Below are 17,430 nucleotides of genomic sequence, written 5' to 3'. Positions count from 1 at the left end.
ATTGAGTACAATCCCTACCAAACTACCAATGGCATTTTTCACAGAACTATAACAAAAAATTTCACAATTTGTATGGAAATACAAAAGACCCCGAATAGCCAAAGCAATCTTGAGAAAGAAAAGTGGAGCTGGAGGAATCAGGCTCCCTGACTTCAGACTATACTACAAAGCTACAGTAATCAAGACAGTATGGTACTGACACAAAAACAGAAATATAGGTCAATGGAATAGGATAGAAAGCCCAGAGATAAACCCACGCACATATGGTCACATTATGTTTGACAAAGGAGGCAAGAATATACACTGGAGAAAAGACAGCCTCTTCAGTAACTGGTGCTGAGGGCTTCCCTGGTGGCACAGTGGTTGAGAATCTGCCTGCCAATGCAAGGGACATGGGAAGCCCTCTGGGAAGGGGCTCTTCCCAGACCTCTTCCCTGGTCTGGGAAGATCCCACATGGCGCGGAGCAACTGGACCCGTGAGCCACAATTACTGAGCCCGCACGTCTGGAGCCTGTGCTTCGCAGCAAGAGAGGCCACGATAGTGAGAGGCCTGTGCACCACGATGAAGAGTGGCCCCCGCTTGCCACAACTAGAGAAAGCCCTCGCACAGAAATGAAGACCCAACACAGCCATGAATAAATAAATACATAATTTTAAATATATATATATATAAGATAAATAAATAAGTGGTGCTGGGAAAACTGGACAGCTACATGTAAAAGAATGAAATTAGAACACTCCCTAACACCATACACAAAAATAAACTTTAAATGGATTAAGGACCTAAATGTAATGTCAGACACTATTAAACTCTTAGAGGAAAACATAGGCAGAACACTCCATGACATAACTCACAGCAAGGTCCTTTTTGACCCACCTCCTAGAGAAATGGAAATAAAAACAAAAATAAACAAAAACTGGACCTAATGAAACTTAAAAGTTTTGCACAGCAAAGGAAACCATAAACAAGATGAAAAGACAACCCTCAGAATGGGAGAAAATATTTGCAAACGAAGCAACTGACAAAGGATTAATCTCCAAAATATACAAGCAGCTCATGCAGCTCAGCTCAATATCAAAAAAACAAACAACCCAATCCAAAAATGGGCAGAAGACCTAAACAGACATTTCTCCAAAGAAGATATACAGATTGCCAACAAACACATGAAAGGATGCTCAACATCACTAATCATTAGAGAAACGCAAATCAAAACTACAATGAGGTATCACCTTACATAAGTCAGAATGGCCATCATCTAAAAATCTACAAACAATAAATGCTGGAGAGGGTGTGGAGATAAGGGAACCCTCTAGCACTGTTGATGGGAATGTAAATTGATACAGCCACTATGGAGAACAGTATGGAGGTTCCTCAAAACACTAAAAGTAGAACTATCATACGACCCAGCAATCCCACTACTGGGCATATACCCTGAGAAAACCATAATTCAAAAAGGGTCATGTACCACAATGTTCATTGCAGCTCTATTTACAATCGCCAGGACATGGAAGCAACCTAAGTGTCCAATGACAGATGAATGGATAAAGAAGATGTGGCACATATAAACAATGGAATATTACTCAGCCATAAAAAGAAATGAAATTGAGTTATTTGTAGCGAGGTGAATGGACCTAGAGACTGTCATACAGAGTGAAGTAAGTCAGAAAGAGAAAAACAAATACCGTATGCTAACACATATGTATGGAATCTAAAAAAAAAAAAAAAAAATGGTTCTGAAGAACCTAGGGGCAGGACAGGAATAAAGATGCAGACGTAGAGAATGGACTTGAGGACACGGGGAGGAGGAAGGGTAAGCTGGGACGAAGTGAGAGAGTGGCACAGACATATATACACTACCAAATGTAAAATAGATAGTTAGTGGGAAGCAGCCGCATAGCACAGGGAGATCAGCTGGGTGCTCTGTGTCCACCTAGAGGGGGTGGGATAGGGAGGGTGGGAGATGCAAGAGGGAGGAGATATGGGGATGTGTGTATATATATATAGCTGATTCACTTTGTTATACAGCAGAAACTAACACACCATTGTGAAGCAATTATACCCCAATAAAGGTGTTTTTAAAAAAACAAAAAAAACAAAGGAACTTTTTGGGCAACCCAATATATACTTGGAGCTCAGAGGTTAGCACTATGCCTAAGATAAAAATTTGTAATTACTGATATATAGATGATGACTGAAGATATGGGCACGGATGAAATCTCTTAGGAAGAGCACAGAATGAGGAGGAAAGAGGGTTAGGAACAGGCTTACGCCAGCTAGAGGATCATGAGCTTCCAAAGGAATTTAAGTCAGAGAGAGAAAGAGAAAAGGAAAACCAAGAGAACGTGTGTCACAGAAGCCAGAGGAAGAAAGTAACAGTAGTGTTGAATGTGGCTGTGAGGTTTGCTAAGATGATAATTTTTAAATGATCACTGTATTTTACTAAAATGGAAGTCATTAATGACTTTATCAAAGTGGGTAGAGTGGAAGATGTTAAATGGTGACAGCATGTTGGACTATGCTTCTGAGAAATTTGGCTGTGAAGGATAGAAGTTGAACTAGAAGGAGGAGAAGGAAAGTTTGAAAAAGAGTATTTTAACTTGGGAAAAACTGAGAACGTTTTAAGGTTATATGAGCCGTATTGCATGTTAGGCAGTCCCTAAGGTGGAAGTGAGGTTGGGAGGAGGTCCTCAGCATAGCTAGCTAATAGCTGCTACCCTGACTGTAGGGGGCCTGTCATACTAGGACTAACTGTATCATTCAGTAGTTTGTCCCATTCCTACCCCTTTCTTCCCACTCCCTACTGTGCATCTAACCTTGCCAACTCTCCTGGACCAACCAGGAATATTCTGAAGTACACCCAAACTCGTCAGGACCCTCCTGAAGTCTCTAATATTTGTTTCTGATGAGTCTATATCTCTTATTAGAATGTGTACTCTTCTGGACATTCAGTAAGTATTTAGTGCCTGCCATGTAGTACACTGTTCTGGACACAATGTGCTGCTATGATGATCAAGTCTCAAATCTTCCTTCCCTGAAAGAGGTGATAGATATACACAATGCAGAATAGAACGTTAGTACTGTAAGTGATTTCTCTGGTAGAATTCCATAAGTATTTAGAAAGGGAAAAAAAACCTCAGTAGATTAGGAGAATCTGGGAATTTTTTAAGGAGAAAATTACATTTGAGGCTGGAGCTTTAAGGATTTATACATGTTGGGAGTAGTGGCACACGAGTAGAGGCAGGCATTCCAGAAAGAACCACATGAGCGAAGACACAGAGAAAGGAAAGCAAAAGTAACTGAGTTACGCAGTTTCTCTGAAGCACAGAGAATAATATGAAAAGGTTTAATAAAAGCAAAGGGAAGTCTTACAGGTTTACAAACAATAAAGTGATTACTAGATTAGAGCTGTGTTTCATTCAGTATTTATATACTTAATACAGCTCAGTGCCTAGCACATCTACCACTCAGGAGAAATTTATTTACCCAACTGTTGAACCCCAAAGGGTGGGAGTGCCTGAGCAGGTTGTCTTGTAAAATCTTCCGAATATGATGTAACTCTAGCCATGCAAGAGCTGGAACCAAGCCTTGAGGGATGAACCCCTGAGTGATCCTTCACTGGGCCTTTGCCTCTCTCTATCTACACAGCCAGCTGGGAACTGGACCTAAAGATAATGGGAATGTTGCTTCATGTTCCTTGGAGAATGAGGACTGAAAGGTGGACCTGCTGGAAGTTCATATTAGCTAGGCCAGTGGGACTGAGTGGAGTGCAAATAAATGTGTCAGTTTTCATCCTCTATACCATTCTATAGAGGATGGTAACTCTTTTTTATTAAATTCTTCAGACATAGTGGACCAGGCAGCTTGGAAGGATAATTTGGGAGAGACAACTCTTTTTCCAGGGTTTGTCTCTGAATAGGAGCCTTTTGTCAATGGAGCTATGCATATTGCTGTATCAAGCACCTCTTGGGGAAGGTGAGGGATGTTCCACGCTTCAGCAGGTTCCGGCGCTCTGGGTTAAGATGACAGGGAGGGTGAGCAGCAGTGTAATCCTGCCTAGGAAGGCTTTGTTGACCTCCGTATTAATGTTAGACATGTGGTTCTCATCAGTCTATGAGGTGGTTATTTTATGTGTCAATTTGGCTATGCTCTAATACCTAGTTTTTTCAGTCAAATATTAACCTAGGTGTTACTGTGAAGGTATTTTATAGATGTGGTTAATAATGTCAACAATCTGTTGATTTTTTTTTTTCTTTTTTTTTTGTGGTACGTGGGCCTCTCACCGTTGTGTCCTCTCCCACTGAGGAGCACAGGCTCCGGATGCACAGGCTCAGCAGCCATGGCTCATGGGCCCAGCCGCTCTGCGGCATGTGGGATCTTCCTGGACCGGGGCACGAACTCGTGTCCCCTACATCGGCAGGCGGACTCTCAACCACTGCGCCACCAGGGAAGCCCAACAATCTGTTGATTTTAAGTGAGGGAAATTATCCTGGTTAATCTAGATGGGTGTCATCAGTCAGTTGAAAGGCCTTTGAACCTAATCAAATCAAAGAACTAAGTCCAGATGACACAGAACCAATTCAGCAAACCCATCCTTAAGGTTCTGTTCTTCCAGGACCACTTCTGGTAGCAATTTCTATATTAGAGAAGTAGAGCTGCTATGAGTGATACAGAATAAGGGATTATTTTGCAATTGTGGAAGTTGGTAGAGCTCTGTGTGCATGTTGTTGCTTCTGTATAGTGTTGAGCCTGAAATCGCTATCAGTCAGCTAGACCAACAGTCAGAAGGAAAGCTGGATGTAGACAAGAGCAAGAACAAACAGGAACCCACATCTGTCTCTCATCACTTTTAGCTTCATTATTGTGGGTGATCTGCAGGAGAACTGACATCCTTCACCACAGAGCTACACAGTGCTTGGCTCAGGATTCCAGAGAAGCTGAAGGAGGATATCTGGTAGGTTCCGGAGGAGCTGCAGGTCTGGGTACTGTTCTCTGCCTGCTAGGTGAGCTGGCATCTCAGTGACATGCACAGGTTGCCATAATACGTAGCACCATCCACTGACCTTCAGAGCATTAAAAAATGTGTCTGCAGCTTTCCTTCTGCCTTCTAAATGTCACACAGAATATCTCTTGTAGCCATTGCTAACTCAGAACGATTCAGAGAAGAGAATTTTGCATAACATAATTCCAGATCAGCTAAGTTAATACATAAGCCAGCATACCGTGTATATGTATTTCCTTAAAACAGTAACTTCCCATGGTTTTTCCATCACCTAAGAGACAAAAACCAAGCTCTTTAACATGACATCTAAGCATTGTAGGCGGCTCTCCATAATCTGGCCTCTGGCTACCCCTCCAGCTTTAACCTTTATCATTGTATCTTAGGTTTTGTTGTTTGTTTTGTTTTTCATACCTGTTTGCCTTTGTATATGCTAGTTCCTCAATCTGAAATATCCTTTTCCTGCTTTGTCTGCGTAGCAGATTTCTCCTCAGCATTCAGAACCAACCTCAGGCTATGAAACCTTATCCTATCCCTGCTCCCTTAGACAGCTCACTGCATCTTTTTCTGTTCTAGCTTCCTACACTGTTATCACATTATACATAATAGATTAACACATAGTCTTCTCTACTAGATTATGAGTTCCTAAAGGCAACGTCTGTCTATTTCAGCTGTGTGTCCCTGGTACCAAGCATGGTACTTGGCCCATGATGATAATAATAATAATAATAATAGTTATCATTTAATGAGTGCCTAACATATGGCAAATACCATGCAACACACTTTAAGTGCATAATTTCTGATCATCCTAATAACTCTGCAGCAAGGAGATAATATGATGGGCCTCCATGTTTGTCAAATTAATGAATATATTATCTAAGATTAAAAATTGCAATAATTTTCCAGTTTTCTCTTAAGGAAGTGGAACTTTTTCTTTAAGTAAAATCTTACATAGAAGCCTGAGATATGAAACACAGAACAGGGATTTATTCTGATTCAGGTTTCCTGTAGCAGTTCCCGAAGCAGCTCCAGAAAACTCTCCGACTCTATGAAGCACAATATTCCATTTTATAACAAAGAAACTGACATGAAGAAAGATTATGCCATATTTAAGTGACGAAGCCAGAACTACAATCCTGGCTCCTAGTCCAGTGCTCTTTTTACTACACCAAGCTGCCTTTCAACTTTGACTTAGCTCACTATTAAGCCAGTGATATCACAGAATACAAGTGGTCATTAGTCTCAAGATTAGAATAAAAACAGAAATCCTTAACAGGGCCTGAAACCTCTCCAGCCTCATCTTGTGCCTCTCTCCGTCTTGTTTTCTTTGTTTTAGCGGTCCTGGGCGACTTTAGTTCCTCATACTCACCAGTCTACCTCAGAGTCTTGGCATGTACTATTTTCTCTGCCCAGAGTGCCCATCTCATTTCTCCACCCCTTTCACCTGGCTAACTCCTGCTTTTCTTTCAGGTTTAAGCTTAAAGGGAAGCTTCCTGTCATCTTCCACCCTGGGCTAGGTCCCCCATTATATGCTTCCATAATACTCTGTGCTCGCCTTTCACAACTATTGCATACTTGCAATAATTGATTTTCTGTTCAACTCTAAGCTTCATGCAGGGATCATGTCCATTTTGTTCACTTCTGTATCCCAAGTGCCTGGAATATAGTAGGTGTTCAATGAATATACGCTAGGGACTGTCTCGTAGAGGAGTGAAGTGACTTTTTTCTTTTTAATTAATTAATTTATTTATTTTTGGCTGCATTAGGTCTTCGTTGCGGTATGCGGGCTTCTCATTGCGGTGGCTTCTCTTATTGCGGAGGAGGGCTCTACGCGCGTGGGCTTCAGTAGTTGTGGCACTTGGGCTCAGTAGTTGGGGCACTTGGGCTCAGTAGTTGGGGCTTGTGGGCTCTTGAGCGCAGGCTCAGTAGTTGTGGCTCACAGGCTTAGTTGCTCCGCGGCATGTGGAATTTTCCTGGACCAGGGCTCGAACCCATGTCCCCTACATTGGCAGGTGGATTCTTAACCACTGTACCACCAGGGAAGTCCAAGTGATTTGTTTTTGACATGGACTAAAATCATTTCCGTTTTTCTCTCGGTACAATGAGGAACAGCACTTAGAACTCTTAAGAACTCTTCCAGCTCTAGCAGTCTCTGCTGCTTTGAGTCCAGGGCCTCCACTTCAATACAACTGCTTTTCTTGGAGAGGATCTGAGCACTATAGCTCACTCTGCTGCATAGGCAGACCTTTGGTTTGGTAACTCCATATGCACTCCTAATGATCAACAATCTGTCATTCCTGCGACTTACAGTGCCAACAAGATCAAGCATTTGGGGTGGTATGGCAGGTGCCTTCCTATAAAACAGCTACCAAGTAGTTATGTAATAGGTGCTTACTCCAAAATCTGTCTCATTAGAATTATAGATAACTAGTAAGTAGCCATGCTTCATAGATCACTCTCTTTCCTCTACTTATGAGCAACCTTGGTTGTTTCAAGCACACCTTGGTCTCTAGTTTCTTTTAAATTGTAATGATTAGGCAGTAGGGAATTAGCTCTGGCTCTTCTAGTGGGAGAGAAGATGCTTCTTTGTTGGAACATGTTTAAGATTGCCAAACAAAATAGAAGGAGATTTTCTGAAGGTCTTCAAAGAGAGAAGTTGTTTATGTTGTTGCATTGAATGCTTCAAGATGGCTAAGTTGTCATAGGAGGCTTTTATCCTCTTTGGAATTGTTGCTTCTGGTTCTTATGAGTCATTGTTTCAAGTTTCAGATATCCTGGCATCTGAATTCAGGAGGCATCCATGACATTTCCTTCACCTGTCAACATTTATATTTATGCAAAGAGAAGCGTATGTTACAGTTAAGTTTCTTCTGTATTTTGAGTTTTTGTCCAATTGAATTTTCGTCATTCTGTTCCCATTCCTTGCTATTCTCCTGTCCCCAAATTTGGACTCGGTTTGGTTTGGAAAAAGTCATTCTGTATAGCCGTATAAACTATTAGAACATACTCAGTTTAGGTTAGTGGAGGCTTTCTTTCTTCACTAGGTTGTTGTGGACTGTCTCAGCATATATGCTAGTTCTCCCACTAGGCTAGAAATCCTTGCAGTCCCATTCATAGCAGTGCTGGAAGTCTAATAGTGTGTCCACATGGAGTGTCTAGATGAATTTCACTTTTTAAACATGCAATTACCATAATCTGTTTCTTTACCTATCTGCCTTTTTCTACTCATTCTTCTAGGTAATGAGCGTTGTACTATGAGCATGTCAGGGAATAGAACTCCCAGTTGGCCTTTGCTATAACTTATGCAATGAACAGGATAAAAACAACTCAGTTTCTCCTGCACACATGATGATTCTGGGGAGGGAGTTTTGTCTCTATTCTACAGATTTAAAGGAAATGAGCATCTGAATCCCTTAAGATCTTTGGGGTTGGGCATGGGGGTTATAGATCTTATTATTAACTAAAGGAACTCAGACCTTTTTTTAGAGTTATTAAGAGATTTGGGCATTTAAATTCTTAAGTTTATTCTGCTAGGGAGAAAACTGGTATGATTTTAACCATAGTAATTACTTGGTTTGGGGGTTTGGGGTGGGGTTTTTTTTCAATATTTATCTTCTCTTTCATGGATATATTTCTTTCTTTCTGGGCTGCCTTTCTGAACTGCTTTTTTATTCCCTAGCTCTGTAATTTTACATTGTTTTGTTTTGTACGATGTCGGTGGTACACATAGCTCTGTGTTCAGTTTTCTTTGAGTTAAAGCAAAGCTGTCAGAAAAATCTTGAGTCTTCAGTCCTGCATAATCCTGAAGACTAGTGTCCATATGGCAGTCTTTCTTCCAGCTTCTCTGGAGATCTTAAACCTTTGTCCCTCACACACATTACTTCGAGTTGTTAATATGAGGAGAAAATTTGGGTAAGTAAATATTGAAATGAAACACGGGTACAGCTTGGTCTTTGAACTCCTTGACATTTAAAAGTAATTTGCCCCAAACAGGCAGCTGTTTCTCTGATAGCATTTCTTAACATCTGCTTAGAAACTTGGAAGCAGAATGATAAAGAGTTCCTCTAGGCTTGTCTTAGGTCAACACTTAGAACCCCATTCCTTAGCAAACTCCTTTTTGAATGGTACTAGTGGTTGATGAACTCCTAAATAGGGTATTCAGCAAGGGAACAAGTACAAAAGCAGGGATTTTTTTTTTAATTACAGCCAGGCATTCTACCTTTCTTGCCTTGGATTTAGATGTGAGACTGGAACAGGGCTTCATCTATATAGAACTCCTAGGATTATATACGGAGAAAAGAAAGAAGTCTCTTGAGAGACCTTATGAGGTAATAGAAAAGCCTTAGAGTCACAAATACCTACATTTCCATCCCAGTTCTACTACTGTCTACCTCTGTGACCTAGGAAACTTACTTAACCTCTCTGAGTCTGTGTTTTCCTAATCTGTAAAAGGAAGATGGAGATGTTGTGAAGGTGTGAAAGCACATTGCAAAATGCCTGGCACATAATAACTATTCAGCAGATGGTGGTTCCAGTCCTTCCTTCCCTTAAGTAACTAGAATCAATTAGAGTATTGGGTTAAAGTTCACATACAGGGAATTCCCTGGTGGTCCAGTGGTTAGGACTCGCCACTTTCACTGCAGGGTCCTGGGTTCGATCCCTAGTTGGGGAACTGAGATCCCGCAAACTGCATGGCGCAGCCAAAAAAAAAAAGCTCACACATAGCAATATACTGAGAACAGATGTGAGTTGAGAGCATAGGAGAGTCCTGGGTTAATCAGTGTGCTATAGTCTGAGCCACAAGGATCATGTGCTATACATCTTGACTGACTCAAAAAGAAGTAGAAAACCTGAGTAGACCTAGAGCAATTAATGAAATCAACTTAGTAATTTAAAATCTTTCAACAAAGAAACATCTTTGAGGCTTCAAAATGTAAGGATGGCTTCTTTAGTGAATTCTATCAGACATTTTAAAAAGAAATAATACCAATCCTTCACAAAGCCTTCCAGAAAATGAAAGAAGGAATACTTCCCAACTTATTCTATGAGACCAGTATAACTCTTTGCTACCAAAGCTAGATAAAACACAAGACCAATATCCTTTATGAATATAGGTGAAAAAATCTTCAACAGAATATTAGCAAAATGAATCCAGCAACCATGTCTAAGTGAGATTTATCCTAAGCGTGCAAGATTAGTTTAATATCTGAAAAACAATTAATATACTATGTTAATAGAATAAAAGATTAAAAACTGCATGATTATCTCAATAGACACAGAAAAAAAAATTTTAAAAATGCACCACCCATTCATGATAAAACCTTTCAACAAGGCTTCCCTGTTGGCACAGTGGTTAAGAATCTGCCTGCCAGTGCAGAGGACATGGGTTCGAGCCCTGGTCTGGGAAGATCCCACATGCCGTGGAGCAACTAAGCTCATGCGCCACAACTACTGAGCCCACATGCCACAACTACTGCACCCCACACGCCTAGAGCCTGTGCTCTGCAACAAGAGAAGCCACTGCAATGAGAAGCCCATGCACCACAACAAAGAGTAGCCCCCACTCACCACAGCTAGAGAAAGCCTGTGCGTAGCAATGAAGACCCAACACAGCCAAAAATAAAATAAGTTAGAAAAAAAACTTTCAGCAAACTGGGAATTGAAGGGAACTGCCTCAGCCTGATAAAGGGTATCTACAAAAAACTTACAGAATACAAAAAACTTAAATAATGTCATATTTAATAGTGAAGGACTGAATGGTTTCCCTTAAGATGGGAACAAAGCAAGAGTGGCCTCTCTGGCTTTTTCTATTTAATATTATAGCCAGTTCATTCAGGCAAGAAAAAGACATAAATGGCATTCAGATTGGAAAGGAAGAAGTACAACTGCCTTTATCTGTAGACAGCATGATCCTATATGTAGAAAATCTTAAGGAATCCACAAAACTACTGGCATTAATAAGAGTTCAACAAGGTTGTAGGGTACAAGATCAATGTACAAAAGTCAATTATATTCCTATATACTGTCAATGGACAATAAAAATGAAATTATAAGAAAACAATTCCATTTATAATAGCATCAAAATGAATAAAATACTTAGGAATAAATTTAATAGAAGATCAAGACATAATACTGAAAATTACAAAACCATGCTGAGAGAAATAAAGTTTGTGGGGTTTTTTTTTTTAAGTTTAAATTTTTTATTTTATATACAAAGAGCTAGCATTGTGCCTGCATAAGGTAGATGTCCTGGATGACCCATTCAAGGAAGTTCACTTAGTCCAACTTAATGAAGCTGATGTCCTTCATGTACTGGAGGAAACACTGGCAGCACATATTGAGGCCATATTTCTGGATCGTACTCTGCTGGTTTGAGCAGATGCGGCAAGAGCGAGAACCATGACCAAATTTTTTTTGGATGGCTCCAGTACAGCTGCTGGTGAACCATCTTGCTTTCTCGGCTGCAATGAGGCAAAAGGCAAGAGAAATAAAGTTTAAGTATATGGAAACACATTCCAGTGTTTCTGGATTGGAAGACTCAATATTGGGTTTTTTTTCTTTTAAGGTTAATATTTTTATTTTTTTATTGACATATAGTTAATTTTAGTTTCAGGTGTACAGCACAGTAATTCAGTTATATATATGTAGTATAGTTCCCTGTGCTGTACAGTAGGTCCTTATTGGTTATCTGTTTTATGTATAGCAGTGTGTATATGTTAATCCCGACTCAATATTGTTAAGATGGCATTTCTCCCCAAACTGATCTTTAGATTCAACACAAACCCATCAGAATCCCAGTAAAGTTTTTGTAGAAATTGACAAGTTGATCCTAAATGTTATGTGCAAATTCAGAGGACCCAGAATAACTAAAACACTTTTGAAAAAGAACAAAAAGGTTGAAGAACTCATACTTCTCCAATTCAAAACTTGCTATAAAGCTATAGTAATCAAGACAGTATGGTACTGGCAGAAGGATAGACATACAGAGCAGTGGGACAGAATTGAGAGTGCAAAAATATACCCTTACATTTATGGTCAATTGAATATCACCAGAGATGTCAAAGCAACTTAATGAGCAAAGGATAGTATTTTACAAAGGGACAATTTGATATTCACATGCAAAAAAATTAATTTAGACCCTAAGCTCTCTCCATACACAAAAATGAAAATGGATTACAGACCTAATGTAAGAGCTAAAACTGTAAAAGTTTTAGAAAAAAATCTTTGTGAAATTGGGTTAGGGAAAGAATTCTTAGTTAAAATACCAATAACATAATTCATAAAAGAAGGATTGATAAATTTTATATCCTCAAAATTAAAGTCACCATTCAAACCTCAAAAGACACCATTAAGAAAATAAAAGCATAAGGACTGTTAGAATTCAAGGAGATGATAAACAACCCAATTTCAAAATAGGTAAAAGATTTTAATGGACACTTCACCAAAGAAAATATGCAAATGGCTAATAAGAATATAAAAAGATTCTCAATATTGTTAGTCACTAAAGAAATGTAGATTTAAACAACGAGATGCTATTTTACACCCACTAGAATGGCTGTAATAAGTTTTTTTAATATTTATTTATTTATTTTGGCTGCGCTGGGTCTTAGTTGCAGCACACACATCTTCATTGAGGCATATGGGATCTTTTAGTTGTGGCATGCAGACTCTTAGTTGCGGCACATACGCAGATCTAGTTCCCCGACCAGGGATCGAACCTGGGCCCCCTGTACTGGGAGTGTGGAGTCTTACCCACTGGACCAACAGGGAAGTCCCTATAATAATTTTTTAAAAAACAGAAAAGGCAAATCTATAGAGATAGGAGGCAGATTAGTGATTGTCTGAAACTGAGGGTGAGAGGGGATTTATTGGTTGTAAACAGTCATGTGAGATTTTATTTAGGTGATAGAAATGTTCTATAACTGGATTGTGGTGATAGTTGTACAGCTCTGTAAATTTTCTAAAACTCGTTCAATTGTACACCTAGAACAGGTGAATTTTATGGTATATAAATTATACATCAATAAAGCTATTTAAAAAAGACACTCCAACAAAGCAACCAGCCAAATTTAGAACACGGAGTGTTCTACAAGACAGGTGATCCGCTCTGTCTAATCATGTGGCTTGTCAGGGGAATAAGGAAGGGGAACATTTTTTTTTTGGCTGCGTTGGGTCTTAGTTGCTACATGCGGGCTTTCTCTGGTTGCGGCGAGCAGGGGCTTCTCTTCGTTGTGGTGCGTGGGCTTCTCATTGTGGTGGCTTCTCTTGTTGCAGAGCACAGGCTCTAGGCAAGCAGGCTCTAGAGCACAGGCTCAGTAGTTGTGGCTCATGGACTTAGTTGCTCCGTGACAAGTGGGATCTTCTTGGACCAAGGCTCAAACCCATGTCCTCTGCATTGGCAGGCGGATTCTTAACCACTGTGCCACCAGGGAAGTCCCAGGAAGGGGAACTTTTTTAAAATGAAATTGCCAAATACATTGTGAGGCTTTGATTGAATCCTGATTCAGACAGACTAACTGTGAAAAGACAAATTTGCATTTGAATTTGGATTGGATATTAGATGACATTATGAAGTCGTTGATAATTTTATTAGGTGTAATAATGACATAGTGATTATATTTCAAAGTCCTTATCAGTTGGAAATGCATACTACACATACTGGAATATTCACAGTAAAATGACATTATGTCTGGAATATGCTTTAAAATACTGTATTAGTTTGCTATAACAAAGCGCCATAAACTGGGTGGCCTAGAACAACAGAAGTTTATTGTCTTAACAGTTCTTGAGGCTAGAAATCTGAAATCAAGGTATTGGCAGGGTTGGTTCCTTCTGAAGTCTATGAGGGAGAATCTGTTCCACTCATCTCTCCTAGCTTCTGGTAACCTCAGGCATCCTTGGCTTATAGATAGCATTCTCCTCGTGTCTTTATATTGTCTTCCCTCTAAGCATGTCTGTCTCTGTGTTCAGATTTCCCCTTTTTAAGGGTACTATACTAGTCATACTGCATTAGGGGCCCTCTAATGACGTAACCTTAACTTGATCATCTACAGACGTCATATTTCCAAATAAGGTCATATTCACAGGTACTATAGGTTAGGACTTCAACATCTTTTGGGGGGTACACAATTTAACCTATAATAAATACTACAGCAAAAAAATTTAAAAGATTAGAAAATGTTGATAGTTGTTGAAACTACTTGATGCACACATGGGAATTTATTATGTTTTTCTCTTATTTTGTGTATGTTTGAAATTTTCCATGATAAAAATTTAAGAAATGTGTGTGTGAAAGCAGAGACTTAAATTGATATTTGTACACTCATGTTCATAGCAGCATTATTCACAATAACCAAAAAGTGGAAGCAACTCAAGTATCCATAGACAGATAAATCGATAAAGAAAATGTGGTACATACATACAATGAAATATTATCCAGAGTTCAAAAGGAAGGAAAATTTAACACATGCTCCAATATAGATAAATTGTAAAGACGTTATGTTAAGTGAAATAAGCCAGTCATAAGAAGGACAGATATTGTATGCTTCCTTTTATATGAGATTCTTAGAGTAGTCAGAATCATAAAGACATAAAGTAGAATGGTGGTTGCAAGGGGCTAGGAGGAAGAAGGGAATGGGGAGTTAGTATTTAATGGATACAGAATTTAAACTGGGAAAGATGAAAAAGTGCTGGAGATGGTTGTTGGTGACAGTTGCACTACAATGTGAATGTAGTTAATGCCACAGAACTGTACACTTGAAAATGGTTAAAATAGTAAATTATACAGACCAGCTAAGGACTTTTGTGAAGATACTTTAAAAGCCATTGATCTTTATTTATTTATTTATTTATTTATTTATTTTTGCGGTACGTGGGCCTCTCACTGTCGCGGCCTCTCCGGTTGCGGAGCACAGGCTCCGGACGCGCAGGCTCAGCGGCCATGGCTCACGGGCCCAGCCACTCCACGGCATGTGGGATCCTCCCGGACCGGGGCATGATCCCGTGTCCCCTGCATCGGCAGGCGGACCCCCAACCACTGCGCCACCAGGGAAGCCCCTAAAATAATATTATTAATAATTGTTGTAATTACTACCTATTGGTTTTGTTCCTTGCTTTAAAAATTGGTATTCCTGGTTTTCCCTGGTGGCGCAGTGGTTGGGGGTCCGCCTGCCGATGCAGGGGACACGGGATCATGCCCCGGTCCGGGAGGATCCCACATGCCGTGGAGTGGCTGGGCCCGTGAGCCATGGCCGCTGAGCCTGCGCGTCCGGAGCCTGTGCTCCGCAACCGGAGAGGCCGCGACAGTGAGAGGCCCACGTACCGCAAAAAAAAAAAAAAAAAAAAATTGGTATTCCTGTTTTTAAGATCATAAAAAGATGCTTGATTTCCCTTAAATTTTAAATATTGCAAATTAAAATTCTAAAATATACAACTTACTATTTTAAAAATAGGTCTATAAAAATAATCCTAATGGCTTATATTGTCCTAGGTTTTCTAGACTTTTAAATTTTTGTCCATTATTTGTTCTTCTTTTCTAAGATCTTTTCTTCTCCACTCTCCTTTTCTTTTTTTATAATAGACCTTTTAAAAGCATTTTTTAAATTCTTTTTATGTTAGATGAAGAGAAGAAAAAGCTTCTTAGGTAGCTTTTTGAAGATCCTGTAGACTTTGAAGATTAAAAAATTTATACCATTCCTCTGAGTTTTCATCACTGAAAGGATTCCCACAAATTTTTCATATATATATATTATTTTTATTGTAATAAGCTTTTTCTATGGTTGGCAACTTGTTTTAAATTATTTTTTTAACATAAAATTATAACTATTTCTAAATGTCTTATCATTTCCATTTACTGATTTCTTACTTTATTTTATACAAATCCAAAACATCTTCTTGGCCCAGAGCAATCAACCAGTTACCCAGATCTTGCCGGTGCCTCTTTGAGGTTTTTTGGTATTGTTTATTTTGTTTTCTTTTAAAATATCAATTCTTATTTCTAATACCATTTAAAAACAATTAAACGGGGGCTTCCCTGGTGGTACAGTGGTTAAGAATCTGCCTGCCAGTGCAGGGGACATGAGTTCAAGCCCTGTTCCAGGAAGATCCCACATGCCTCGGAGCATCTAAGCCCGTGTGCCACAACTACTGAACCTGTGCTCTAGAGCCCGCGAGCCACAACTACTGAGCCCACATGCCACAACTACTGAAGCCTGCATGCCTAGAGCCCATGCTCCACAACAAGAGAAGGCAACACAATGAGAAGCTCACACACCACAATGAAGAGTAGCCCCCACTCGCCACAACCAGAGAAAAGCCCGCGCGTAGCAACAAAGACCCAACACAGCCAAAAATAAAATAAAATTTATTTTAAAAATAAATAAATGAGAAAAAATAAAATAAGGAAACAACCTTTCTGGCAACTTAAATGGCATTGATCTCCTGGTCCCAAGATTCACATTCAATACAAATTTAATGCGAAAGAAAAAAAATCTCTGAATTGCCCGTCTCTGTTCCTTCATTGTATTCCAGATTTGTAGCTAAATCTCTAGCCTTGATTATATCAGCTAAATTTTTGGAAATTTTTTTTAATGCAAGAACTTTCTGGTTTTACCTACTTTATGTGATGGGAGTAAAAAGCTGAAAAAAAGTTTATAAACTGTAAAATGCTATATGAATGTTAGTGCCATATGAGCTAGGGATTGGTAACAATTTAGAAGATGATTACTCAAACTTTTAAGTTATTCCTTTCCCGGGCATATGATACAAGTTGACTTCAGCTATAAATATGAGAGTAATATATCTACTTCATGAGGTAGTTGCAAGGACGAAATAATTTAGGTAGAGTATGTTGAATGATTCAAGAAATTTGTAAACCAAGGAACTGAACAGGAGAGTTCAACTTTCCAGATTGGTTAGATCAAGGGATAGAATTATCAGGGTGTGAACTTCAGATGAAACCGGGGCACCACAAGGCAAGTAGCCACATTCACATTTGCAAAATTCTATTTCCTGAAGAATTTATTAGTACTCAATACTCTCAGGAAGTTAGAATTGGGATGTATCTTCTACTTTCTTCTTCATCCTCATTGTATACATTAATTGGCTTAGTGGGATTGTGTAGGTTATGAGTGTGAGATCCGAAATCTGACTCTTCTCTTGCTCTTTTGGAAGCATTTTGTTCCCCCTTCTTCCAAAAGAGTGGAAGCCCAGGGTGGTGTATCTTAATCTATTTGATAAATTACTTCTGGGGTATCTAGATCCCATGAGAATAATTTTCCTTAAGACTATAAGCCAGTCACTTCCCTGGTGGTGCAGTGGTTGAGAAACCGCCTTTCAGTGCAGGGGACACGGGTTCGATCCCTGGTCTGGGAAGATCCCACATGCCGCGGAGCAACTAAGCCCATGCGCCACAACTACTGAGCCTGTGCTCTAG

General features: G+C 39.5%; 1 protein-coding gene and 1 pseudogene across 5 annotated transcripts in view; one reads left to right on the top strand and one right to left on the bottom strand.

The window, feature by feature from the left end:
- The window catches only part of EIF2B3 (eukaryotic translation initiation factor 2B subunit gamma), a 169,744-nt gene that overhangs the window by 90,752 nt on the left and 61,562 nt on the right, over positions 1 to 17,430 (top strand). The window lies entirely within an intron of this gene.
- LOC137210394 (small ribosomal subunit protein uS14-like) lies at positions 10,658 to 11,454 on the bottom strand (annotated as a pseudogene).

Source organism: Pseudorca crassidens, chromosome 2 (genome assembly GCF_039906515.1).
Source record: "Pseudorca crassidens isolate mPseCra1 chromosome 2, mPseCra1.hap1, whole genome shotgun sequence".
Taxonomy (NCBI): Eukaryota; Metazoa; Chordata; class Mammalia; order Artiodactyla; family Delphinidae; genus Pseudorca; species Pseudorca crassidens.
This window is presented reverse-complemented; position numbering and strand designations above follow the sequence as displayed.